Source organism: Podarcis filfolensis, assembly GCF_964270895.1.
Source record: "Podarcis filfolensis genome assembly, chromosome: 1".
NCBI lineage: Eukaryota > Metazoa > Chordata > Lepidosauria > Squamata > Lacertidae > Podarcis > Podarcis filfolensis.
The window spans coordinates 105768658-105796527 of record NC_139604.1 but is presented as its reverse complement, the minus strand read 5'-3'; the positions used below and the strand labels follow the sequence as shown (position 1 = coordinate 105796527).

Sequence of the window (27870 nt, the reverse complement as noted above, 5' to 3'; positions counted from 1 at the left end):
TTTCGCTCCCTGTCGGAACTCCCCGCCCATAGCGACGAAGGGAAAACAACATCACAACACTCGGGCAGCGGCGGCGAAGGAGGCCAGCAGGCGGGAATTCTTCCGAGAAATCAGAGGAAAAGCAGGCAGGGAGGGAGCAGGCCGGGAAGCGGGGAAGAGGGCCGGCCGGCTGGCTGGCTAGCGCGCTTGGTAGAGCTAGAGCATGAGGCTCTTAATCCCCGGGTCGTGGGTTCGAGTCCTGCATTGTAGGGGGTTGGGCTGGATGACCCTCGGGGTCCCTTCCATCTTTAGAATTCTATAATTGTAGCTGGCTGGGAAATGGAGCGCGGAAGCCGAGCAGGGTCCTCGAAACCCCTCAAGGGGGGGTGGAGGAAGGGAGGAAGCGGCGGCCATAATAATATCTCCTCCGCCCTTCCATTGATGGGGTGGGGTGGGAAGCCTAGTTATTCGGGGATTTAGGACGGGGAAGCTTTCTTCTTGGCAACAAAAGCTGCAGCTGCCTGGCAGCGACCCCATGATGGGTGCAGGCTTTTCCCACGTGGCGGAGGCGCTGCTCAAGTCAAGGCGCAGCACCTTTTGTTTGGGTGACGAAAGGTGGCAGCCCGCAAGGTTGCATAAGCTGGGGCGGAGGAAGCCGCCGAGTTCTTGGAGAAGGAAGGGTTCACGAGGCGGTGCTTGCCGTGTTGGTCTCTCTCAGGGCCGGATACAAAGCAGGTAAAGAAAAGACAGTGCTCGTTTATCGGAACTGAGACCTCCTGTGCAGCTGGCACCGGCCGGTTGGTTTTAGATTGAAACACTGAAAAAGGCGAGGGAGAGAGGAAGGAGGAAAGAGGTAACAGCTAGCACAGGATTCCTAGACAACAGCCACAGTTTTGGACTGAAAGAGAGTGTGCTGAACCTTGCTTGCTGCTTGGGGATTCATTTTTCAAATGACATTTATATGCCACCTTCCCTCCAGGGGAGGGAAGGTGGTGCATATGATTCTCCCTCTCCCCATTTTATCCTCACAACAACCCTGTGAGGTAGGTGAGGCAGAGAGGCAGTGACTGGCCCAGGGCTACCCAGGGAGATTTCGTGGCTGAGTGGGAACTAGCACTCTGGTCTCCTTTGTTTTTGTCCGATGCTCTTACCACTACACCACACTATACTGGCGCATAGGGCATGCGCTGAATCAGCTCCAAATGAACACTCTGAAATAACAGCGTTTTGGCATCTTCCAAGACCAACATCCATAAAGAGATGCCTCAGGTGAACTCTTATTACACACAAAGTTACCCCTTAATCAGTTTGTTTTGAAGGTGCCACAGGGCTCTTGTTTATTTACAGCAACAGGCTACTCTGGAAGCTGAAACGTCTCCTTAAGTTGTGGAACTTTTTATATTTCACTCAAGTCTTCATCAGGGAGTTCAGTGCAGAGCTCAGTGGAAGCCAAAAGTTGACATACGTCTACTGTAGCCTCCGTAAGCCCAATACAAGATATCAGCAACATACTTTGAATTTTCAGTTTTACATTTCCATATTGGCTAATTGCTGGGTTGTAGAAGAGTATACTGGGTTAGTTTTCTGCCATTAAGGAACTCTCAAAGAGAGCTATTTTAAGGCAGGGCAAATGGCTACTGGAAAGCCAGGGAGAGATGGTGGGAGTGAGTGAGCAGGGTGATTTTATTTTATTTTATTTTATTTAAAATATATTTATATGCAAGCCTTAATCAAAACTACTGCCTCCCATGTTGTTTTTGCTGCATTAGCAGCACTGAAGTGACTTTCCCGGGGCACATGCCTGGGCAGCATGTATGGAGGCCCTGGACTGCCCAGATAACAAGATGCCCCTCTCAGCCCCACTGATGTAGTCCAAAGGAAAACATACGTTTGGCACCAGCTTGGCTGCAGGAATTGCCGAAAGGAGGCGTACAAGGCCCTATCCAACCGTCTTAGGGACTCTGTTCCAGATTTGTACAGGGTTTACTTCTTAGCCTTTTCTTCTTCCGGAGATATCCCACAAGGTTTAGGATCAAGAGTTTTCCTTCTCCTGGACGGGCTACCTTTCCAGGTTGACAAGCCCCATCTGCTCCTCACTTCCTTCTACAGCATGTGCAGAAACCGCCTTCTTGACTGTTGGACCCACTTGTACTTGGGTGATACTCAGCCGAGGGTCAAGAATAATACCCCTGAGGAAAAGCTCCCCAAGAAGCTCTGTGCTAGTGAGTGAAGGGTTAACTATACCTCAGTTTTTAAAAATAATAATAATAAAACAACACCAGAGAGATCCTTGGCTGAATACACACAGTGTTTATGGTCCAGGGATATCCTGTTGAGACTCCCTGGAAGTGAAGGGTTAACACTGCACAGGGGAATAAGCAGCAATAGGTGCGGTTTTCTTCTCAGCCCTCAATAAAGAGACATTTTCTCTCAACCAGTCTGGACAGGTGAGAAATCGGAAAGGGCTGGAGCCTGTGCTTCCGAATGACACAAAGCAGGGCTGTTAGCGCAGGCTTCTGTGCTTGTAAGCAAACTCCCATCAAGCTTACTTAACTCCCTGCGGCCTGATGTCAGGGTCCCCTGGTATCTTTTAAGAAGTATGCTTTCTGCTCATTCGTGTAAAGTCCTAGGCCTCCAGGACAATAACTATGTTATTCAAAGCGATTCATTGGAAAATACTAACTTCAGCTTATATGTGGGGGAAGGGATCAATGTGAGGGAGGGTTAAGCAGCGCTGCACAAGTGTTCACCTACAGTTCTGCCCCCCACCCTACAAACAAAAAAAAAATACAACACAGTTTTCTTGATTGTAAAACTTCCTGTCCCTTACTACACGTTTGAGCCACATTGTCCTAAGGTACTCTAGGCCACCTGCCCACAACTCTGCCAATATGAAAGAATAGATTTGGTGGTGGAGCTCGGAGGGAGGAAGAAACCATTTGTTCCTCCGTCCTGATCCTGCAATGAAATCATAGACCACATTTGGGATACTACACCCATTATTTCCAAGGGAACAGCTTATAAAGTCATAAATAACACAGGACTAATGGGTCATTGCAGGCCGAAGCCTGTGAGGGGGGAAAACTTCTCTCTTAATGTGCAGCTAACTCACAGCAAAAGGGAAAGGGATCATAAGTTGGTTTCACACAGCTTTTATCTTCTAGAAAACACAGGATTATAACCTTTTAAAGGTGCAGTACATGTCATGGCTTCGCTCTGTTTTTTTGCAGGCATAAGACATGACTATGAAATCCAGTTATTTAGCTATATGAACACGCTGAATTTGATACCCCTAGGGCTGCTTCACGTGTTACGAAACTTGTAGCCGTTTGCAAGTTACAAGCTGTGTGATCCCTGAATGTGGGTTGCAGCATAATGATCCTATACACGGCTATGTAGATTTGACACACAACGTAAAGTTGTCACACGTTACACCAGGGATGGGGAACTTGGGGCCCTCCAGGTGTTCGATTCCAACAACATCTGCCCCAGCCAACAATGCCAGTTTGTCAGGGTTGAAGGTTCATGTGCTTCAGCAACATCCAGAGCAGTGCCTCCCAAACTTGGGTCTTCAGCTGTTATTGGACTACAACTCCCATCATCCCTAGCTAGCAAGCAAGACTAGTGGTCAGGTATGATGGGAATCCTGGGCATAGGCAGGATTTTTTTTGGGGGGGCAGGACTTTTGTTAGGGAAGGGCAGAACTGACGTGATTAGCCAGTTAGTTATTTCTGTTGTTTTTCTTGATCTGGACAGGGCAGCTGCCCCCGTTGGCTACGCCCATGATGGGACTTGTAGTCCAAAAACCTTTGGAGAGCCACGTTTGGAAACTGTGATCCAGAAGGTCCAACATTCCATGTCCCTGTGAGAAACCCTAAACGTAAGAATTGTACAGAGGCATGCAAAGTGAAAAAGAATATCGGTCTTGTGAGATGTGTCTTACAGGAATCTATGAGAAGATAATTAGGGGAGCATGTGACTAGCTCAGGTGAGACAGAAAAATTGGGTGGGGTTGGAATTTTCTCTCTTGCAAATTAAAATGAAGAGGACAGAAGCCAAGGAGGTGAGAGGGAAGTGAGATGGAAAATGAGGACAAAAGCAGGAAGAGGTATCCCCAGCCTGAAATGACTGGAATTTTGTGCAGTCCCCGAAAATGAAGCTCCCTGGTGAGTTCTCACTTGTAGATTGTGATGGGCAGGAATTCAGCAGGTTTTTGCACATAAGTTTTAGTCTGAGACCTTGGGTAAGATATTCACTATACTTTGAAGCCTTCTGTATAAAACAGAAGTGGGAATAATATTCCCTCCCTTCTTCAAAGAAGAAGCACTGTCAATTATCTGTGGTGTGGAGTAAACTGTGTGAGAAAATGCCCATTATGCTAAAGTGGGGGGGGGGGGAATGGCAGCTAGAGGAGATAAATCCAAAATCAAAGGTTGTCAACAAGTACTCAACAAAACTGTACTGTGTGCTTATACATTCAAATGCCCTTCAGTCAAATACGGTACCCAGGATGGCTTTCAAATTTCAAAACAATAAACAAGATAAGCTTGCACATTTTCCTTTATTTAACAGGTTCTACACTTTTTAAGATATGAAAGCAGGAGATTTGAAAATTACAGTTCACCAGAGGGGAGGGGATGATTCTCTTCTTGCCCTCCCCTGTGGACACCCATGTGTGCAAACAGTTGTATAAAATATTGTCTTTTTATGGCTGTATAATGGATACCTTCAGATTCCACATTTGATTGACCTTCCTCTGCCATGAATGCTCTGGTGGTTGTAGGACTGGGAAGAGGACTGAAGGGGCAGAATACTCCTTATTCTTCTTTGGCGATCACTCGTAGCCAAGTAAGATTGTCTTCCATAAACATGCTTTTAACAATGAGTCCGTAGGTGGCTGTGGAGGCCAATTCTGGATCCACAAGTCCTTCCACAGTGGGGACATTGGTTTCTGGGCAGGAGTTGATCACGGTGTGGATTTGCCAAGCGTGCCTTCCTCTTAGCATGTTTCTCCCTTGAGTCCTGAGTTCAAGTGTCTTCAAAGTCTATGACACCTTTGGTAAAGGCTGTTCTCCAACTGAAGCACTCACAGGCCAGTGTTTCCCAGTTGTCAGTGTTTATACTACATTTTTTTAGATTTGCCTTGAGACAGTCTTTAAACCTCTCTTGTTGACCACCAGCATTACGCTTTCCATTTTTAAGTTTGGAATAGAGTAGTTGCTTTGGAAGACGATCATCAGGCATCCGCACAACATGACCAGTCCAATGAAGTTGATGTTGAAGAATCATTATTTCAGCACTGGTGATCTTTCAAGGAGCTGGAGATGGCATTTATAAGTGGTCCATGTTTCACAAGCATATAGTAAGGTTGGTAGTACAGTAGCTTTGTAAACCAGCATTTTGGTTTCCCTGCAAATGTCCTGGTCCTCAAACACTCTGCACTTCAATCAGGAGAAAGCCGCACTTGCAGAGCTCAGGCGATGCTGGATTTCGGCATCAACGTTGGCCCTTGTGGAAAGATAACTGCCTAGGTAGGAGAAGTGATCAACATTTTCCAACGTTACACCATTGAGTTGGATTTGTGGTGCTGCAGAGGGGTTATTTTGTACTTGTTGGTGCAGCACTTTGGTTTTTGGGATGTTGAGTGATAGGCCAAGCTTTTCGTAAGCTTCTACAAAGATATTTAGGATGGTTTGGAGGTCATCCTCTGAGCGTGCACACACTACGTTGTCATCAGCATACCGAAGTTCTATGACGGAAGTTACTGTAACCTTACTCTTTGCTTTCAGCCTGCTCAGATTGAAGAGCTTTCCATCTGTTCGATATATGATTTCTACTCCGGTGGGGAGTTCCCTTCGACAAAGTGTAGGATCATGGCAATGAAAATAATGAATAGAGTTGGGGCAATAACACAACCCTGTTTAAAACCTCATCCCACTGTGAGTGGTTCACTTTGAGAGCCATAGGGGATGATCCAGCAAGTGGATCAAGAGAGGCATTGGGTGCACAAGATCCAAAGCTTTCTCCTCCTATAACAGCCCCCCCCCCAAGGGAGACGCTGGCCTTGTGTAGCCAGTGTAGTTGTTTTCATTTCCATAGAAAATAGTGAGAGGGAATTAAGAAGGCAATCAGTTCCCTGTGGGAGGGAATTAAGCAGACAATTAAGAATGCATCTTTCCATAATAGCTGATTTCCGAGTCACTTTTTAATGTGATTTTCAATCATTGTATGGTTTCAAGTATAATTGTTGTAAACCTCTCTGATATGTAATGGTATATAAATACTTTAAAATAAATAAAAATGCTTTTTAAAAACTGAATTACAGAAGAAGAAGAAGAGAAGAAAGGAAGGTAGAAAGAAAGAAAGAAAGAAAGAAAGAAAGAAAGAAATGGGCTTATCAGCAAGAATCCATCAGGACTTAGGAAATGGCGGTTCTGCCATGGACTACCCCCTTCCGCCAAAATAATTTGGATTTGCCCTTTACCAATATGTATAATTTGAGGGGAAATGAAATATACACATCTTGGGACAAGCCAGACCTGTACTAAAGGGATGGATTCCACTTGAACCAGAATGGAATCAGATGGTTAGGACTTAAAATCATGGTATGGACAGTTCAGTCCACCCGCTCCCCCCCCCCCCCCAAACCAATTGTCAGATTATTCCGTTTGGCTAATCATGACCAGGGCCAACAGAGCAGAACACTCCCCTTCTCTATCCTGTTTGTTCTGTCTGTTCTTGGCTAGGCTTCACTACTGAAAGCTAAAGTGCTGAATGGCAAACTGGGAAAGAAGAGTTGTGGTGATTTTTAAAATGGCAAACAGAGCATGCTGCATGTGTATTTGCAGAGTTCCCATTGCTGGCTCTATGCCAGTATGTCTTGAGGTACTTTGAAAGATTAAATCCAGTGGGCAAATGCTTAATTCTACCCATTCAAGCAGAAAGGCTTCCCCCCCCTCCCTGCTTACTCGCATTTTTGTGTTGAAGAGTTAATGAAAAGAGAGCAAAAGCTGCTGTTTATTTTGTCCCCACGAGAGCTATGAGGGGAGTTCTCCGTGATGGACAGTGCAACCACTGTGGCTTTGAAGCAGTGAGGGAGGTGAACCGGGAGCTGAGAGGTGAAGGTCCCTGTATAACAGCTTTCCGTTTGTTTACCAAAAAAATATTATTCCATCATAAAAATTCCCAAAATAGTTCCCGTCTTGACAGACTGACTGGCAGCTGTCCAGCTCTGCAGGACCTTTCTAAATTAAAGGAAGCAGAAGAGCTAATCTGGTACCAAGAGCCCAGAACCTGCACATTTTGAAGACTGTTATTGGACTGGTTGCCGGGAAGTTTGGAGAAGGGACATTAGCATTTGACCTGGGATTGGCAGGATTGTCAGGCTGAATTTCTCACTCAGTGTCGAACAGGCCTGACCGCTTTCATAGCCACCGGTGACTGCTGTTCGGGCTCCCATTTTCCCATTCTGTGCTTAGCAAAAGACATGTCTCTTCTAATTGGTCCCTACATTGGGACTTTTGGACAGGAGAGGCATTTATGGGACCAGGAGGACTGCTGTATTAATGGTTGGTGGTGGTCATTAAACTTTATTAATGGTCAGAGGCTAAGCGGGCCAGATGCGCCTTTTGCTAGAGTGCTTGCTGGATAATCGGTCCCAATAGCCCAGAAATGGCTGCATCTTGAAAGGTCTGAAGGGACTCAGAGGCAGGCGTGTTCCACAGCCCACTAAGGATGACATTTGTGAGATTGGCGTGTGAGAGAGAAATGGTAGAAGCAACTTGGAATGAGAGGGTAGAAAAGTCGGAGGGAAATCTGGAACCTGTAAGATATCAGCATCTAAGGATGTCTTCTCTGGTGACCATTCGTAGCCAAGTAAGATTGTCTTCCATAAATATGGTTTTAACAATGAGTCCGTAGGTGACTGTGGAGGCCAATTCTGGATCCAGAAGTCCTTCCACAGTGGGGACATGGGTTTCCAGGCAGGAGTTGATCACAGTGTGGATTTGCCAAGTGTGCCTTCCTCTTAGCATGTTTCTCCCTTGAGTCCTGAGTTCAGGTGTCTTCAAAGCCCATGACACTTTTGGTAAAGGCTGTTCTCCAACTGGCGTGCTCGCAGGCCAGTGTTTCCCAGTTGTCAGTGTATATACTACATTTTTTAAGATTTGCCTTGAGACAGTCTTTAAACTTCAATTGACATTAGAGAAGTACAGCTGTGGCCTGAGGTAGCATGGGGTGGAGCAGCTCTCCCAAAATTGGCATCACTGCAGCTTACCCAGACAGCGCTGGGGTTCAGCAGAGAGGACGCAACGCCAGGGTTATGTGGGCCCAGCAAGAGAGCTGCATTGGCTCTGCTGGGGCACCTGCATAACCCTGGCCCAGCCCCATTCAGGTAAGCTGCAGTGATGTCAGGAAGGTGGCTCTACAGTTCTGTGCCACTGCACAGTGGTCAAAAAAGGTAAAGGACCCCTTGAGGGTATCTGCAGGAGTGTTCATCTGAAAGAGTATCTCCACTCCCTTCAGCCTGGACACTGAGGTCCAGCTTCACTGTGAGAAGTGAAGTTACAGGGAACCAGGCAGAGGGCCTTCTGGGCAGTGGTGCCTGTTCTGTGGAACGCCCTTCCATCAGACGTCAAGGAGAAAAAGAACTTCACAACTTTTAGAAGACATTTGAAGGCAGTCCTGAATCGGGAAGTTTTTAAAGTTTGACATTTTATTATATTTTTATCTGTGCTGGAAGCCACCCAGAGTGTCTGGTTATCCATTGTGCTGCCAAGCTTTGCAAATGAACCTGTCCTGTCTACAGTGCTCTCCACAGGCTTTGAGTCACCAGCTCGCTCTCCTTAGTCAGGCAAGCACTGAACTGAGCAGAAACACTCAGTTCATTCAAATCATCCCCTCATTCATGTTTTTTTTCCCTTTTGTAACTTCCCATTAGATGAATGGGAGGGGGGGTGGAGGAAACCCATCATCATCAATGTCCCAGTGACTTCCAGAGTGCAACATTAGTCAAATATACTTCTGCTTGCAGCTACAGATTAACAGACACAATGCTTCATTGGAAAAATACTTTGCTAAAGCACGCATTTCAAGTACAATGCCCTTCATACATAAAGAGAAATGTAGAAGCACCCAGGGAAGCCACAGTGTCAAGAGGGTGTCAATGCTACAAAGGGGTAAAAGCATTCAAGGGCATCTTGAACGTGCGCAAAAATAATAGTGGGTGTTGCAGGAATTGTGGGAGGTGGTTCTGTCAGTCCAAGGGGCCTACAGACCCCTGCTCATTGGAGATCCTTTCCACTACTATACAGCAAGCATAGTGCAGGGCAGCTACCTAGACCTTTATCTCCTGAGCCAGAAGATGGTGGTTGGCCAGAGTTAAAAGGGTCTGGCGGGCCAGGTCAGCATGCAGAATTCCTCTCAGGCAGCCTTGCCCAGGGAAATGGCTCAAGGCTGAAGTACGGTACTTAGATACTTTAAGAAGCTGAAGACAGAGACAGCAAAACTCTTTTAAGCTGCCTTTGAATAGGAATAAGTAGCCACAAGTATAATTTTAAACCTCAGACAGAAGGACAAGGCCCCGCAGTTGTCAATAAGCACCAAGTTCCTGTTTCAGCTGTGAGCAATGCGTGAATTCATTCTTCAGCCGTCTCTTTGGGGAGAGGGAAGGAAGGTGGTTTTTAGGTTTCACTTCCTAGTCTACTGTATCAGTGTGACACACACTTTTTTCTATTCCAGAGCTCATTTTCCAGCCTTGAAAAGGGAAGGATTTCACCATGGTCTCCACTCATCCCCCAAACCATGCCTCACAAATTCTGCCATTGTTCTATATCTAGAAGAACTGTTTCTTTAAATGTTCCATTGAGGTGAAGCATACCTACCCATTTAGTTTTCTTAATCACACTTTATTCTTTTTTACACAGTAGCCATTGCGGTATGAATTGTGACCTCTTGCATGTTGTTGGACTCCCACAACTCCCTTCAGTAAAAACCACCACCATTATTATTATTATTATTATTATTATTATTATTATTATTGATTGAATTTATATATCTCCCTATACCTAGAGGTCTCAGAGCAGTTCACAGAAAAGATCAACATAAAAACCACAATATACCATATTTTTCGCTCTATAAGACGCACCAGACCATAAGACGCACCTAGTTTTTGGAGGAGGAATACCAGAAAAAAAATATTCTGAATCTCAGAAGCCAGAACAGCAAGAGGGATCGCTGCGCAGCGAAAGCAGCAATCCCTCTTGCTGTTCTGGCTTCTGGGATAGCTGCGCAGCCTGCATTCGCTCCATAAGACGCACACACATTTCCCCTTACTTTTTAAGAGGGAAAAAGTGAGTCTTATAGAGCAAAAAATATGGTATATAATCAACATAAAAACGACAACCCAATAACAACCCCCCCCAAAAAAGAGCCACATTTTAAAAGCGTATAGGATGTCAATCAGATCAAACATTTTTGCACGGCACCTAAAAGTGTATAATGAAGGCACCAGGTGAACTTCCCTAGGGAGAGCATTCCACAGACGGGGGGCCACTGCAGAGAAGGCCCGTTCTCGTGTTGCCAGTAGTCCATTTGCAGAAAGGAAACTCAGGATCCAAGGCTATATGGCTGTTTTACCTTTATTCTAAATGAATGTGTTCGCAAGATGAGGCAGTTAGTCTGCCTCCCTCCCCTCCCCTCCGATCCTGTGACAGACCATTCCAAAATGGCAATGGGGGGGGGGGGTTTAGCAGGCTGACTATCCTCACTTCCCATTTCCTTAAAGGCTTATTGTGAAGCAGTGGAACATGATTACATTGTCCTGCTCTGATGCACTTGTGAGTATGGAATTGCAGACCACCTAAAAGGTCTATCTTTAGTTACTGAACAGTGGTTGGCTGAGATGGGATGACTGAAGCCAAGCAAATGAGTAAGTATCAGGGCCCATGATAAGCAGTTCTGTTAGATGGAAATAAGGGGAAATCACTTTTAATTTTTTTTTTAAAAAAAATGTTCAGTGGTAAGCACATTTTTAGCTCAATATTTTCCCCCTTCAAGCGTATATATCTGTTCTCAAATTGTAATAAAAATTATCATAACTTTTAATGTCATGTTTAATATCTTTTTGGGGGGCCAAGGGTAATTTTTTGGGGGGGTACTTGTGATCTAAAATTTAGTCCTCAGTAGAAGGCATCATTTTAATGACGCCACTGAAATTTGTTGCCTGCTTAGCTGTTAATTAACCAGTCCAAAGTCTTTCCTCCTAAGACCGCATTACCAGAACTGTAAATTAAAGACAAAGGCCTGAGATTTCAAAATGCTCTAGCAAGCAAAGTCTCGGGGAGCAATCCTGACTTCCACCTGGGGAGCAACTGGGCAAACAGAATGGGGAGCCATTGCTGCATCCAAGCACTGCTGGCCAGGGAAGAAATTGGGTGGCATAATTTTTTTCTTGATTTGTGCAGGGCCAGCTCCAAGCTAGTGCAGCAGAAAGGCCTGGATTGGGCCCTGGTTTAGGAATACCACCACAGGTAGCCTGTCAACAGTTTGTGCCATTGGTGGCTGGAGTTTGGCTGGGCTACATGGAGGTAAACACCTGCGTCCTAATCTTCCCCCAACAGCACAAACGGGGGACTAGGATTACTCAAGAATCCACATTCGTGACTTTTTGCTTCAGGTGTGAAATTCAGTGGAGCTTTAAAACTGCCTACACCTAAGGAAAAAATAAAGAACATCACACAGTTTGCTCAGGTGGTTAATTGACATATTTGGAACTGACTTATTTTTGTATGGTTCACATGCTGCTTGATCCATGATCCTGATCTAGATGCACAAACAGGTTCTGGTTTTAGAGATGGAGGAAGGCTTAAATTTGAGCCAGGGCTCTGCCCAGATGCAATGCCAGAATTCATAGGAGGCAATAAATGATGATGGTAACAGTAAGAGAGTAGCTTTGAAAAGATGCAAACAAGCTCTCTTTCACCAATAAGCAACCACAGTAGACCCCATACAACTGAGATGAGCAGTGAACATAATTCTACCTGACAAGCTGCATTACTTTCAGGGCCGGAATTATTGGAAAAGTGCAGCGTTGAATTCCACCCATTTTGTTTCGAACCACTGTTGTTAACCTGGACTATGAAAATACACTTTATTTGGGGCTGGTTCTCACAATCCTTTGGAATGTGGGCTGGCTCAACTCACATTACAGCACTGACTATGGTGATTCAGTCCATTCTTTCTTGTCCATATGACCAAGGTGATCACCTGCCCATAAAATAATAGGCAGGTGATCACCTTGAGAGCAGAGAGGCAGAACAAAGAAAAGAGAGTGAATAATTGCCCTTCTGGTTGCTGTGCCTTGAAATAGTTCTTCAGTTTGAATCATGAGATGGATGAAAGCCGTGCTAATCTTCTTGCCTTGCAGAACTTGGAAATAACTTTTGAATATTTCCTTTCCCATTTTCTGTCTCTTAGCAATTCTGTAGGGTGATATCATCGGGGTCTCTTCCAAGCCCAGGCTCAGACATTACAGCACGAGGTTTTGGCTGCTGCAGATAGCACCAGTGACATCCTGTACTCTCTAGACCTCCTCCCCGAAACACTCAAGTGGTATAAAGAAACTCCCACAGTCGGACTCACGAAACCACCATTTAATGTCTAAGAAACCATGAACCCATCATGACCTCAGCCCTGGATGGAGTACCCACACCAGCAGAGCTGCCTTCAAAAATAGTTCTCTTAAAATAGTGTTGGACTTCTCTGATGGTTTAACGCCATTTCTCCCTCTCTTCTGGTGGTTAGTTTCTAAAAAGAGAAGTGCCAGGGTCCTCGCCTACATAGAAACCATGTCCTTTGAAGTCTCTTCCCATTATGCTGGAGGAGCGTGTGTGTTTCTCTATGCAAAGTCAAAGCAACAAGCTTTAAAAAGGGTTATTACATAGCTGCATGCCCTCATGGAGTCTCGTCACTCAAAACAGTTTCTAGGGCTGAGCTCTGCCTGAAGGTCCATTCTTCTCTCTTTTTGTTTCCTGAGACAAAAGGCTCAGGTAGTCAAGTCATTAAGTGACCAAAAGTGAAAAGAAACACTTGGTTTCTGTAAAAATACTAAAGCAGAAAAATAGATGCTTGATGTTTACTAAGTGGGCACTTTGGTGTTTGGCATTGTTCTGCAATGCTCACCAATGCAAGTCTGAAAATCAAACTCCATCGAGAAACAACTTGTTACCTGTGTGAATTTCCCGTTCTTCCAATTTAAGTCCAGATGGTTTCCATATATCTCCTTCGTAGATAACATCACTCTTTCCATCATAAATCAGGCATTTTTCACTCTTAAGTCCCACAGAGAAGTTAATCCACGAAATGTAAACAGCTCTATTTCTCTCTTTCTCCTCCCAGACCCAAGAGCTCCAACAATGCCTCCCAAGATGGCGACGGCATTTTTAACTGCGTCATTCCAAAACTCTTAACTTTCCAGCTTCGTCTTGAAACATTGCTTTGGTTCGAAAGTTTATCTCCACACAGCCTTAAATCACAGCTTAAGTCCTTAAAGTTCTAACTCATTAGGGGAGGGGATTCTTGTTAATCACATAAAGAGGATAGGAAAGTTTTTATTTCCCCCTCCCCCCTCAGTCATTTGCAATACCGTATCTTGACGTATCTTCTCATATTTTGTTCTTGCCTTGTTATCAGAGATCTCTTCTGTCAGCAGTCTTTACTCCCCCTTTTTCCTTGAAGTATGTGCAATTTATCTCGTCCAAATTGTTTCTTTTGAAGATTCTTGCAAACTAGAGGCGCGGATCAGGGACGGCGTCCAGGAGTGCCGGAGTCCCACAGGAGGGCTTTGTGCCTAGTGCCCCCACCCCCACAAATTCGGGGGTGGTATAGGGCACAGCAGGCAAGGGCCGTCCCCCCCATAATCCTGGGGGGGTTAAGGAGGCTAATTACCCCCATCATAGCCTCCAAATTACCTCGTGTGGGTCGGAGAGATGTTATTGTCAGCCATCTTCCGATGCGCCACCCTGTGTAGGGTTCAAGTTAAAGGGTCAGGATAAAAGGGTCAGGATAAAAGAACGTGGACCCTGACCTTGGAGGAGGCAAGGAGCATTTTCAGTGCCCCCTCTGTTTATTCAACTTCTGATTTGCACATCTGCAGAGACATAAAAAGGCCTGCCACAATCACATACATCAGAAGCTACAAGGACACTGGAGACGGGAGTCACTGCTTCATACAGATACCTTTTCAGCACCTGCTAAAGATGTTCTTCTTTCGACAAGCCTTATCAATGGAAGTAATGATCCCAGTTGGTATCTGTGTTGAACAGATTTTATGTTTGTGCTGTTTCCGTTGCGCCAGAAGCAGTTTAGTCATGCTGGCCACATGACTCAGAAAGCTGTCTGTGGATATGAAGTGAGATGAGTGCCGCAACCCCATAGTCGCCTTTGACTGGACTTAACCGTCCTGGAGTCCTTTACCTTTACCTATGTTTGTGCCTGTTGTAAACTTTTTTTTTTTAAAGTATGGTGTTGCTGTTTATTTACACATGAAGTTATTTTAGCTATACAGGCGACTCTCAACTTATGCTGGGATTAAGTTCTGGGAATAGTGCCTAAAGCCAAAATAGTTGAAATGCATTGGGTTCAATGGTGGGTGGGATTGCCAAAGTTCTTTTTCCTGAATGCCCATCCTCTTTCTGTCCCCCGAATGTGCATGATTTAAACGTGTGCAAGTTGTGAGTTACCTGTATATGGAACAGTTTCATATATGTTTTTATTATACTATAAATCACTTTGAAATCTCCCATAGGAAACAATTCATAGATGAAATTAATAATAATGATGATGATGATGATGATGATGATGATGATGATGATGATGATGTCTCTCCAAGAGGATCCACATGCTCCTAAAGCAATCCAGTAAGGGCTACTGGTGTTCGAGTGAACTGACAGCCATCTCACACCCCTTACATGGCAATTGTGTTTGCTGTGTGAAATATACTCAGAGTCGCAAAGTGATTTCATGCTCTTTATTCAGCTCATAGTGGTGAGGAGGAATGAATGAAAGTCCCCTCAAGGTATCTGCTTTATATACATTATTTACACAATGGGCTGCACATGATTGGCTAATTCCGGAATTCTACTGTAAGCCAATCAGGTTGTGGATTCACTTCTATCTGGAGCATGATTGGGTGGTTCCTGCCAACCAATCATATTGCTGCATTGTTCTAGGACCAATCTGACTGCTGCATTCTGAATCCTATTGTTCTAGGACCAATCAGACTGCTGCAGTTTGGATCCTATTCAACTCAGTACATAACACCCCTCCCCTCTAAGTTCCAGTCCTGCCCGGGAGGTCGCATTCATAGTCCTCGAGGTACGCCGGTGGCCTACGTGTGCGTTGCGGCCTGGGGTGTTCCCTGGTCCGGGGTTCAGGTTCTGGCTCATGTTCCAAGGATGCTGGCTGTGATGGGCCTGTCTGGTCTGGTGCAACCGGCTCGCTCAGTCGTGGTTCTGGTTCCGGTGTCCTTTTGGCTTCGCGGGTCCTCTCTGTATTTACTGATTCTGCCTCTCCTGCTGGCCCCTCCTGCTCTATGGGCCTCACTGCCCCTCTGTTCCCTTGGGACTCCTCTGACCTTTCCTCCTCCTGGTTTTCTCCCGGGAATCGTCGCCGTATCTGGTCGCAGTGGCGGCGCCAGCATTGCCCCCCATCCGTTAGCACCTCGTACGACACGGGACCAGTGACCCTGGTGACTGTGGCGGGTACCCATGCTGGGCCTGCCCCAAAATTCTTTGCGTACACTGGGTCCTGGGCCTCGAAGGTCCGGGGGTTCCTGCCTTCCCCCACCACTACCTCATCCTGAGCTCTATCGGGGTGAAGGCGGTCCAATCTGATTGCAAGGCGCCGACCCATTAGTAGTTCAGCGGGGCTCCGGCCAGTCGTTGAGCTGGGGGTGCTGTGTTGTGCTAGGAGGAATGTGGCAAGGCGGTACTCCCAATCCCCTTGCGTCATGCGGCGAAGGGTGTCCTTGGTGGTCCGCACCATGCGTTCTGCTTGGCCATTGGTGGCAGGGTGGAATGGCGCCGAACGGATGTGGCGGATGGCGTTCTGCGCTGTGAAGGTTTGGAATTCTCCTGACGTAAATGCAGTCCCGTTGTCTGAGACGAGAGTGTCAGGGAGCCCGTGGGTTGCAAACAGCCTGCGTAGTACCCGGATGGCTGCGGACGTAGAAGTGGACGGTACCAGTGCGACTTCCAGCCATTTGGTGTAGGAGTCCACCACTATGAAGAATGTTTTCCCCTGAAAGGGGCCAGCGAAGTCCACATGCAGGCGTGACCATGGTGCTCGGGCGGACTCCCAGGACTGGACTGGGGCCCTTGGGGGATCTGGGCGGGATTCTTGGCAGGCCTGGCAGTGTTTGACCCAGGCCTCTATCTCTCCGTCGATCCCCGGCCACCACACATAACTCCTGGCAAGGGCCTTCATTCTTACTACCCCTGGGTGTGTCTCGTGTAGGGCTGTGAGGACCCTTTTGCGGAGGGGCTGGGGAACAATGACCCTGCTTCCCCATAACAGGCACCCCTTGTGGGCTGACAGTTCATGTTTGCGGGTTGTGTAGCCGGCGAATTCTGGCCCGGGGCTGCTGCTGGGCCATCCCCTCCACACCCAGTCCAGGACGCGGGAGATGACCCTATCTTTCTTGGAATGGTGTGCAACTTCTTGTGCCTGAATGGGGCGGTCGGGAAGCAGCTCCAGGCTCATAACCTCTTGTGCAGGTGCTGGGTCGGGGCCTGTTTCCGGTAGTGGTAGCCTGCTGAGGGCGTCCGCATGGCCCATCGCCTTCCCAGGGCGGTGAATCAGTGCATACTGGTAGCTGGCAAGGAAAATTGACCACCTGAGGACACGAGGAGACAGCACTTGGGGGGTCTGCTTTTCGGAGGCAAACAAGCCAAGCAAGGGCTTGTGGTCAGTCACCACGGTGAAGGGCCGCCCGTACAAGAAATCATGGAATTTTTTTACTCCCTTCACAATTGCCAGACCCTCCTTGTCGATTTGCGAGTAGTTCCGCTCGGTTGCGTTGAGTGTCTGGGAAAAGTATGCCACCGGTACCTCTCTTCCATCCGGGAGTTGGTGTCCCAGGACAGCGCCAATGCCATAGGGTGAGGCGTCGCATGCTAGCACCACCGGCAGCCTCTCATCGAAGTGTGCCAAGACCGAGTTTGAGACAAGCAAGTCCTTGACTGCCTGGAATGCGGCCTCCTGGCGCTGGCCCCACACCCAAGGGGCCCGCTTGTCCAGGAGTCTGTGTAGGGGCTCCGCTACCGCCGCCTTGTGGGGAAGGAAGGAATGGTAAAAGTTCAATAGTCCCAAGAAGGCCTGAAGTTCAGTCTTGTTCTTGGGCGCTGGGGCATCACAAATGGCCCGTACCTTGTCCCCAGTCGGGTGGACCCCTTCTGCGTCCACCATAAATCCCAGAAAGTCCACCTGAGGCACTCCTAGTAGACATTTTTCCCGCTTCACCTTGAGACCCGCCGTCTGGAAACGGTGCAGAACGGTGCGGAGGCGGTCCTCAAACTCCTCTGGTGTGGGCCCGGCAATCAACACATCATCGAAGAAGGGGGTGACGCCAGGAATCCCTTTAAGGAGAGAGTCCATTAGATTCTGGAATATGCCTGGTGCCACGCTGACACCGAATTGCAGCCGCTTTACCCTGAACGCTCCTCTGTGCGTCACAATCGTCTGTGCCTCTGCTGTGGCCTCATCTACTGGCAGTTGTTGATATGCTTGGGCCAAGTCCAGCTTGCCAAAAATTTTCGACCCAGCCAGGGTGGCAAGGACATGGCTGACCACTGGCACTGGGTATGCATGGGCCGTGAGGGCCTTGTTTATGGTACATTTGTAGTCTGCGCAGATGCGGACCGAACCATTCGGCTTGACGGGTGTGACGATTGGGGTTTCCCAGGGGGCATTAGGCACCGGCTCCAGCACGCCTTGCTCCACGAGTCGGTCCAATTCCTCGTCTATACGGGGTTTCAGGGCGAACGGGACCCGGCGGGCCTTGAGCCTGACTGGTCGTACTGCGGGGTCAAGCTGTAAAGCAATGGGGGGGCCCGTATACTGTCCCAATTTCCCATCAAAAACCCCCGGAAATTCCTTGCATATGGCGTCCACGTCCACTTGTAAGCTCGTGTGGTTCACCCCGGTGACGGCTAGCCCCAGTGGTCCAAACCATGCCAATCCCAGTAAGCTAATGTAGGGGCCCTTGACCACAAGCAAGTCCAGTTGCCGCGTCCGCCCTCGGTATTGCACCCTGAAGGTCCCCACCCCCATTGTGGGGACCTTACGTTTCTGGAAGTCCCGGAGGGTGAATGGGGCCGGCCTGAGTTTGGGACCCCCAGTAGGACACAGTTTCCTTAAGGTCCTTGCCGAGATTATGGATAGAGTTGAACCCGTGTCAAGCTCCATGCGGCATGGGGCCCCCTCTATGTGTACCTCTACATAAATTTTCTCTACGTTGGGGTGGGGCAACTGGTATACCTGGAAGTCCGTGAGCTCCGTCGAGTTGCCTTGGTGTGTTGGGCCCCGGGACCTGGGGCTCTTGGATTGGTCATCTGATGCCTGGCGTCGGGTGGGCCGAGCTCGACACACCCGGGCGATGTGTCCCAATTTTCTGCACTGCCTGCACTCTGCGTTGCGGAAACGGCAGGTCCTCCTCTCGTGACTGTCTCCACAGCTTGCGCAGTTCCCTGCTTCTCGTCGAGGCAGCTGTGGTATGTGGGCTGCTTGAGTGCGCTGCTGTACTCGGTGCACCTCCTCCCTGTTGGATCCTGAGTCGTCGGTGAGGTCTTCGTGGTGGACCCTCGATTGGGACGGCTGGCTCGGCCGTGCCTCTTGCGTCGACCTCTCGGCAGCTTCCGTTGCCAGGGCCTCCTCCAGAGCGACCTGGAACGTTAGGTCCTTCTTAGCGTAGAGGCGTCGTTGCAGCTTCTCATCCTTCAGGCCACCGACGAGGCGGTCACGAAGCATGTTCTCCAGCTCTGAGAAGTTGCAGAACCGGGCAGCTTGGCGGAGAGAGGTCACAAACCCAGTTATGGTTTCCCCAGGGGCTTGCCGCTTTGCATAGAAGGCATTTCGACGAGCCACCACAGAGGGCTGTGGCGAAAAGTGCCCCTTCAGCTGTTCCATTATTGTTTTGTATGGAACAGTAGCGACGTCTTCGGGTGCAAGGAGAGCCCGGGCGATTTCAAACGTCTCCTCTCCGCAGACGCTGAAGAATATCGCCCTCTTCTTGGCGTCTTCTTCATCGGTGACCCCTTTGGCTTCTAGGAGGAAGGTGAAACGGGAGGCATACGCTTCCCAGTCTCCAGATGCTGGGTTGAACGGCGAGAAGCTGCTGTTGGTTGCCATTCTGAGTTCCTTGTGTCCCGGAGCTGAAGCCTGGATACACGGTGCGAGGCAGCGGTGCGGCAGGTGGCGGTGCTGCGGTGCTGTGTGTGGCAGTCAGCTCAGCGGGATCCCACCTTCGTCGCCAGTGAAATATACTCAGAGTCGCAAAGTGATTTCATGCTCTTTATTCAGCTCATAGTGGTGAGGAGGAATGAATGAAAGTCCCCTCAAGGTATCTGCTTTATATACATTATTTACACAATGGGCTGCACATGATTGGCTAATTCCGGAATTCTACTGTAAGCCAATCAGGTTGTGGATTCACTTCTATCTGGAGCATGATTGGGTGGTTCCTGCCAACCAATCATATTGCTGCATTGTTCTAGGACCAATCTGACTGCTGCATTCTGAATCCTATTGTTCTAGGACCAATCAGACTGCTGCAGTTTGGATCCTATTCAACTCAGTACATAACACCGTGGCTACCCTACTCAACACAACCTGCACCAGCAACACAATATTCTGCCCCCACATTATGGAGGGGAAGGTATACCATCCAGTACCATCCAGAAATCTCCCCCAGTATTTATCAAGGTTGTGCTTCAGGCAGCTGATTGTCTACAAAGAAATGGTGAACAATTTAGCACATTTGTGTGTGTGTGTGTGTGTGTGTGTGTGTGTGTTTGGATCATCTTGCAACTATCTTGGTTACAGAGCTGAAGATATTTTAGCTGTTTGCACCATTGCTGGTGGAAGATCAAATGGAAGCAACGATGAGCAATCTAGGGATTCAGCAATTGGCAGGACAGACGGATCTTGAATTCTCTTCACAGCGTTGCCAAAGTATAGAGTGTATGAAATGCTCAGTGTTCTTCACTGAAATGACAGCCCCAAAGCTAATGGGGATGCACGCACAATACTTCTAAAAACTTGAATTGCACCAGTCTCATTTTCAAGTGGCAAGAGTCCCAAGCTGGGTGATTTCTGCTAGCAACAGCCTTTCCTACCAAGATATAAGAGTTTCCAAGACGGTTGCTCAAAATCAACATACAGACTCTATGCCATGACTCACAGCTTCTGTTCTTTTGAAAAATTAGGCCCAGGTCATGTGAAATGGCTGTGTAGGGTTCAAGTTAAAGGGTCAGGATAAAATTAGATATTTAGAAGTAAGTGCTCTTGTTTTGTAACAGCAGCATTCCACATGTCAAAAGCTAAAAGATCTTGCTTATCCCCAATTAGCTTTCCCTTCCTATTGTTTATTTCCTTTCTCAGCTTCATTCACTTGGGAGACTCATAATTAGTCTCCTTTTTTGTTTATACTTTTTGGAGTCTTTTCTGGATCTGACACATTGGCACAATGTTACAGAGTTTGCTTGTTATGTCAAGGTGTCTGAATTAACCCAGCCCAGAATTTTGTTTCCAATGAATGTATTAATAGGGGTGTGGTGACTTTAAATGGTTTGACATTTGAAATGATGTGGGTTGGGTTGGGGGTGTTATTCTGTTTTGCTAGTTTTTGAGCAGATACAGCCATTTGCAGCCCACATTTAAACTGAAGCTTGATTTACACTTTTATACTGAAGTGGGAAAGTCCTCAGGAGGTTACTTTACCACCTCATTTTCACACAGGGAGCTACCTGTGTCCTGGTTCTTGTATTACAGCAGCAACATGATGATGTATTGAACATGATGCCTTGTGGGTGCAGATTGTGGCTTCCATGCCTAGTTCCATTCCACTTCAATTACACGTGTGCAATCTCCGGAAAAGATTAAACACCGAAATATGTATCCAGTGCTTCCATATATGCAACAAATGCCAAGGATACATAGGGAATGTTGGGCTGATACTTTCCCCATAGATACATGTATCCAAAAATGATTAATAAAAGTACTTGAAAATGATATAAATAAAACTTCTATAATAGATGTTCATTAAGGTTTGTTAAGTAGTATTCTCGTATAACTTGGACATAGTTAGAGAACTGCTGGTGTCCTTGGCTAATAATTTAAAACCTAATGAAAATTAATGTTAATTAGGCAAACCCGACCAAGCCCTGTGGTTCACCTAATATGGCTGCCACAACCCTGGGGCCTACATGGTGTAAGATTTATGGGCAATTAAGTCAAAAGCACAATAATAGCGATGGAGGAGGGAGCTGAGAGCAACAGCAACAACATCCACTTTCACAGAGCCCTTGGAAACTATCTTGTCACCTGCCAATCATGCTGATGGTGACTGATGTCACCCCCACATTAGTCATGCACGGAAGACACCAATCAGCAGGTACTGATGGCAGAAACCATTTCACACCTTCCCACACAATGGTGTTCATACAACTGGACACAATAGTTTTGCATTGTGTCTGTGCAATGGGAACAAGCGTTTTGCAATGCAGAAGAAGATATATTGATGAGCACTGCAAGATCAAAGTTTCTGGAAGTTTCCATTTACTCCAATGCAGTGAAGGGGGTGTCTGTTAAGTTTTGATAGCTACCGCATTTTTCGCTCTATAAGACGCACCAGACCACAAGACGCACCTAGTTTTTGGAGGAGGAAAACAAGAAAAAAAATATTCTGAATCCCAGAAGCCAGAACAGCAAGAGAGATCACTGCGCAGCGAAAGCAGCAATCCCTCTTGCTGTTCTGGCTTCTGGGATAGCTGCGCAGCCTGCATTCGCTCCATAAGACGCACACACATTTCCTCTTATTTTTTAGGAGGGAAAAAGTGAGTCTTATAGAGCAAAAAATGCGACTATGTTGCTGGCATAATACTGTACTGCAGTGGTTGGGGAGATGGAACTATTTTAGTACTTTGCCTTACTCCATATACACCCACTTGACTGCTTTGATCAGAGGAACTAGCACTGTCAAAGGTGCCCCATAATATCCATTCTGCATTTGTAAGAACAAGATCTTGAAGTGTGGCAGCACCTACACTTCGGAACTCCCTGCCTTTTGATATCAGACAGGCACCTTCACTGTACTTTTTTTTTTGTGTGTGTGTGCCTGCTAAAAACTTATTTATTTAGACAAGCCTACCCAGATATTTAGGAAGCTGGAGCATGTTTTAATCTGTTTTTAGTTCATTGTTATCTTGTTGTTGTTGTTTAGTCATTTAGTCGTGTCCGACTCTTTGTGACCCCATGGACCAGAGCACGCCAGGCATTGTTATCTTAGCCTTTGCTAATTCTTCTTATTGGTAATTTTATGGTTTTATCTTTTTGTAAACAGCTTTGAGGTTGCTTACAATCAAGCTGTATATAAATCTTATGAAATAAATAAAGTAGCATAGAATCTGGATGGAGCTAGCCACTTCTCTGATCTTCTTCCAACTCTTCATCCATTCATCCTATGCCCCTCCAGGAGCTGCTGGACTACGGTTCCCATCAGGCCTGACCACTGGTCATGCTGGCCGTGGCTGATGGGAATTGGAGTCCAGACATCTGGAGGGCCAGATGTTACCCATCCCTGCTTTAAAGAATAAGAATGATTTTCCTAGGTTCCTAACTCTTCCTGAGTTTAACCGGCTTGTTTTATTTTATCCAAGTGCTGTTTTATAAACCTGCTTTTATCTTGGTTTATTTTTCAAAATTTGTTTTCTTACATTGATATTCCAGCTTTTTATCATCACAGAACCCATGGTGGTGTACATGCAATTCCCCGGTAGTCAAATGGCAGAGTCATGGGTGTAGCCAGGATTTATTGGGGGAGGGGGCAGACTTTATGTTAGGAGGGGCAGAATGGAGTTATCTGCAATGCAATTGGTCAGTTAAGTATTTTTATTTATTTACTTGATTGGGAGGGGAAGCTGCTTCCCCTGCCCATGGGCAGAGTGGAATTTTGAACCCCGGTCACCCAGGTCTTAGTCCAACCACCCGGACTATTAATATCACCCTTTAAAAGCACAATACAATAAAATCCTAGATTATGCTCTGAAAGCGCATGAGGCCGCCATCTTGTTGAAATAAGCTGGTTTGGGTCTGGCTAGTGCATGGATTGCTGACTACCTGGGAATTGCATGTACACACCATGGGTTCTGTGATAAGATAACATGTTGTGTTATACTAGGTATTACCAAGAAGAGCAAAGGAAGTAGCAACAGAGCCATATTTCTTGTGACACTTCCTCAATTTCATGGTTTGGGAGATTGACCGTATGGCTCCAATATGGAGTCTGGGCTAACTTCAGCATGATATTATTACCCATGCATACAAGGCACCAACTGAGAAGTAGCAATGGTCAAATGTAATGTAACATGTATTGTGTACATTAGGTTTTAATGTACTGCCTTGGAGGTCCTTGCCAGAAAAAAAGACCACAGCACTTTCCCCCTGGCCAGGGTAGACTACTCCACAGCAGATAGGAGAGAATCAACAATTGCCACAATCTCCAGAGCTCTCTGCAGACATGGGCTCAAATTCCCTGGGAGCTCAAACACAGCCACCTTTTTTCCCAGGAGGCTAGAAAGGGAAGGAGAAATGTCACTGCAGGCACTTTATGCAGGTAACTTTCTAATTCAATAGGCAGGAGGAATGCATGGAAAACCGACAGACTTTCTGAGGAGAAGGCTCAATTGTGGGAATTATGATGCCATACAGGCCCCTCATAAGAACAAAATACAACCTTGTGGCACCTTAATGACTAACCATCTTCCGAACTTTGTTGTGCTATTTTAAACACCTGCAGTGGGAGAGGAAACCATTGTTTTGTTTCAGCCATGGAGAAACAGAAACAAACATATTTCTGGTTTAGTGATTTCATGTTGGATTTTGTCTTTGAAAAACAAAAAAGAGCCTTGAGGCTTATCAGATGTATTGTGGCATAAGCTTTCATAGACTACACCAGACACACAACGAAGTGTTATATATTAATTTCTGGCAGCAATCATATATACGTGGTGGATATAAAGGGAAACTTTACAGTCTGGACTAATGGAATGCTCTCTATGAGGTGTTTCCCTTCTGCTTGGTTTGGAGACTGCAGTCAGTGCAGACCCTGTCAGCATACAACACCCAAGCTCAGAGATCTGCACTGGTTGATGATTTATTAGCAGGTCAGATTCAAAAAGCTCCTATTAATATATAAAGCCCTCAACAGCTTGGGGCCAGTTTACCTGAAGGATCACCTCGCCCCATATATGCCCCCCTGACCACTTAGATCTGCAGAACTGGCATGTTTACAGGTGCCACATATGAATGCCCATTCTGCATTTGCAAGAAATCGGTCCTTTAATTGTGGCAGCATCTATACTTTGGAACTCCCTGCCCACTGATATTAGGCAGGCACCTTCACTGTATTATTTTCTGCCCCTGCTTAAAAAAAGCTTCTTTATTTCAGCAATGCTACCCTGGCATGTAACTTTAGCATGTTGTCTTGATGCATGATTTAAATGAGTGAAAGTGTCTTATAATTACAGTACTGGTTTTATTTTATATTTTAAATGCAATTTGTTTTTAATGTTTTTTTTTATTGGTATTTTTGATGGCTTTATTGTTTAAACTGTGTAGAGGTCTTTTGCTTTAGCAAGCAGCATATAATTTTTTGTTAAATACGCAGCAATAACAGCCAGTGATCCCAAATGGTCATGAATTGCAGGAGAGATTGCTTGCAATAATTCTATATAAAGCTTAACTGTATTCAGGATCAGCGAAGTGGTTATTTAGAACAGCAGTACTTGCGGATAGCACAAACATCCTAGTAAGAACTACGAATGTCCTTCACTTCCTTTTCCCCTGCCTTCCCTGAAATGACCCTGCTTCGCCTGCTACAAGGATGATGTAGAAAACATTCCACACTATTGTTGCAAAAAGTTAAATTTGCTAGTATTGTAGGACATCGAAAATAGGGATGGGGGACCTTCTAGTCGTCCGGATGATGTTCAGCTCCAACTCCACACATCCCTTACCCTTGGCTATGCTGCCAGGGGTGATGGGAGTTGGACAGCCCCAGACCCTCATAACCATGACCTAAAATGTAGGCTGATAAGGCAGAAAGACTGAAGATCAAACTGAACATGAGCCAATAATATGGTGGTGCTATTATACAAAAAGCAAACCCCAAACCCACAACCACTTTAGGCTGTATGAACAAAAAACTTATATCCATTATTTTCAACGTAAGGGTCTCATTCGTGTTCAGCTTGCAGGCCACATTTAACGAAGACAGTCCGTAAACAAGAAAGATTTACCGTATATCCATTTTCTTCCTGAGGGCAAAGTCCTTTGAGGAGTTGGGAATATGCTTAGCCTAGGCCCTAAAGAAAATATGATCAAGGAGGTGGATTTTCAAACATTTAAAGATATATGAGGAAGCAGAACTGATTTGATTTGATTAACTTCAGTAGTAGCTTTAAGAATGATGTGAGACTTAAGATAAATTAAGATGCAGTCAAATTATGATAACAGTTTGTATCGGCCACAAGTTTGTGTACCTGAATTAAGGAAGTCATTAGACGGGAAGTCATTTGTGTCTTTGAGTGGGTTTGTATTAAGTCTATTTGTTTTTTGTATGGTTTAGGTGTAATGGGTGTTTTTCCTTTTTCTTTGTGTATTACAAAAAACCAAATATTTTTTTTTTAAATGGAGGCAGAACTGAATTAAGGAAGTCATTAGACGGGAAGTCATTTGTGTCTTTGAGTCAGTTTGTATTTCTACATTCTATTTGTTTTTTGTATGGTATAGGTGTAATGACCGTTTGTCCTTTTTCTTTGTGTATTACAAAAAAACCAATTTATTTTTTTTAAAGGAGGCAGAACTGAAGATAAGGCAAGAAGCAACACGAGGTAACTATAACAACAGCTCCGCAATGGAAGAAACTTCCTAAAGTTGCTGTGGAATTTATTGCTGTTTCTTTAGGGAAAGTTGGTGCTTCAGAAGCTGTCTTCAGCCATCCTGGCTTCCCAGCACGGATGGTAAAATTGGACTTCATAAATGCCCTCCAGAGGACTTTGAGGGGGTGTGGGGTTGGCAACCTTGAATGGCGAGTGTCCTCATCCTTTGCCATGCATTGGACCCTCTGCCATGATGATCCCTGGATCTTGGAACCAGCTGTTGCCAAATGGCTACGTGATCTAATAAATACATCAGATCATTTGCTTGGCGGCCAATTCTGAATCAGGCGTGCTGATTCAAGCGTTATGCCACTCTCCATGTTAATCTCCTCCTTGCTTGCTAGTGTAAACCACAGGTACGGTGGCAGGGTTGGTAGAGGTGATACAAGGGAAAACAGCAGCTAAGATATGCAAGACCCCAGGCTATCTGTAGGCGCATCATATTTCTAGTACCACCCACCACAGCCTACATTTAGCAAATATTTCTCAGCTTTTATACAGGAACTTGGCAGGGATCCCTGCTGTCAAAAGTGTATCTTCAACCCACTGCACCATCTACTGGCCAGTGTTATCCACTGCATGCTTTTGCAGACTACTCCTTTACTAGGAAGTCAGTATTCGAATAATCGAAGGGTCTGAGAATAATAAGAGTTGGAAGGGACCTCAAGGGTCTTCTAGTCTGACCCCCTTCGATGCAGGATTCAAGAAAGTACACCAGCATCTAATGGGAATTGATAGCAAAACTTTTACCATTCTAATCAGCATAACACAGAACTGGTTCGGTGTGTAAAAAGGACTACAAGCAGACCTCTTTCCCCTGCACATTTTCATTTGACACCTGCTGGTATATATCTAAAGAAAGGTTGCAGAACAGAAGACCCATCAGCCAATCACAGGTCCTGCCCAGCCTATTTGCGGCCCTCTGGAGGAATTCCAAATATCCAAAGTAGAATCAAGTCTCTTCTTCTGTTAGCACGAGGATTTACCCTTACACAATGGAACTTCCCCTTCTCCTCCCACCGCACCCCCCAATATGTTCTGAGGGTTCCCCAAATCCTCCAGAGCAGATTTGTGGAGGGCTCGGAGGCACATGAGAAGGATAAGCCACACTGCACAAGCAAAAATCCCTGTAAAACAAAGGCATTGGATTCCGCCCATTGTTTGTGACTTTCCTTACATCTTTGCGAGAACATCCAAGGCTTGCCTCAGCCTGCCCAAAGCAGAAATGGGGAGAATGCTTGCATCGCTCACTACATTTGAGCTAGCTCAAGACGTTTCTTGACCGAGATGGAACAGTAAACACACACCGCCAACAAATAAGGATGCATACTATGGCTGGCTGCGTTATTTTGACACCTAAGGCAAAAAATCCCACCAGCACCCCTCTCTAAAGTAAGAATGCAATAATAATCAATACATGGAATGAACTTGTTTGCCTTAACGAAGTCCCCTGAATTATTTAAAAATCTCTGAGCCATGCCTGAAAGTGGTTCCATAATTGCTGAGTAAAGTGAACATGAATCAAGTCTATTCTGGGGTAGAACGCTGAATCATTTCTAGTTCATTTTCATGTTCATTCTCTTAGACTCTTTGGGCTTTTAAGGTTACAAAATGTAATGGTTGGGGGAAGTAAATTAAACCATTTGCATTCCGCTGTGTACATGTTTTGATGTTTTCT

The 27870-nt window shown here is 46.1% G+C and overlaps 1 long non-coding RNA gene across 1 annotated transcript; it reads left to right on the top strand.

Annotated features, from left to right (window-relative positions):
• Positions 1 to 27854, top strand: LOC310766790. Its single transcript, XR_014550415.1, has 2 exons — positions 1 to 714; positions 26108 to 27854. It is a non-coding gene; the product is annotated as an uncharacterized lncRNA (long non-coding RNA).
• Positions 27855 to 27870: the final 16 nt, after the last annotated feature.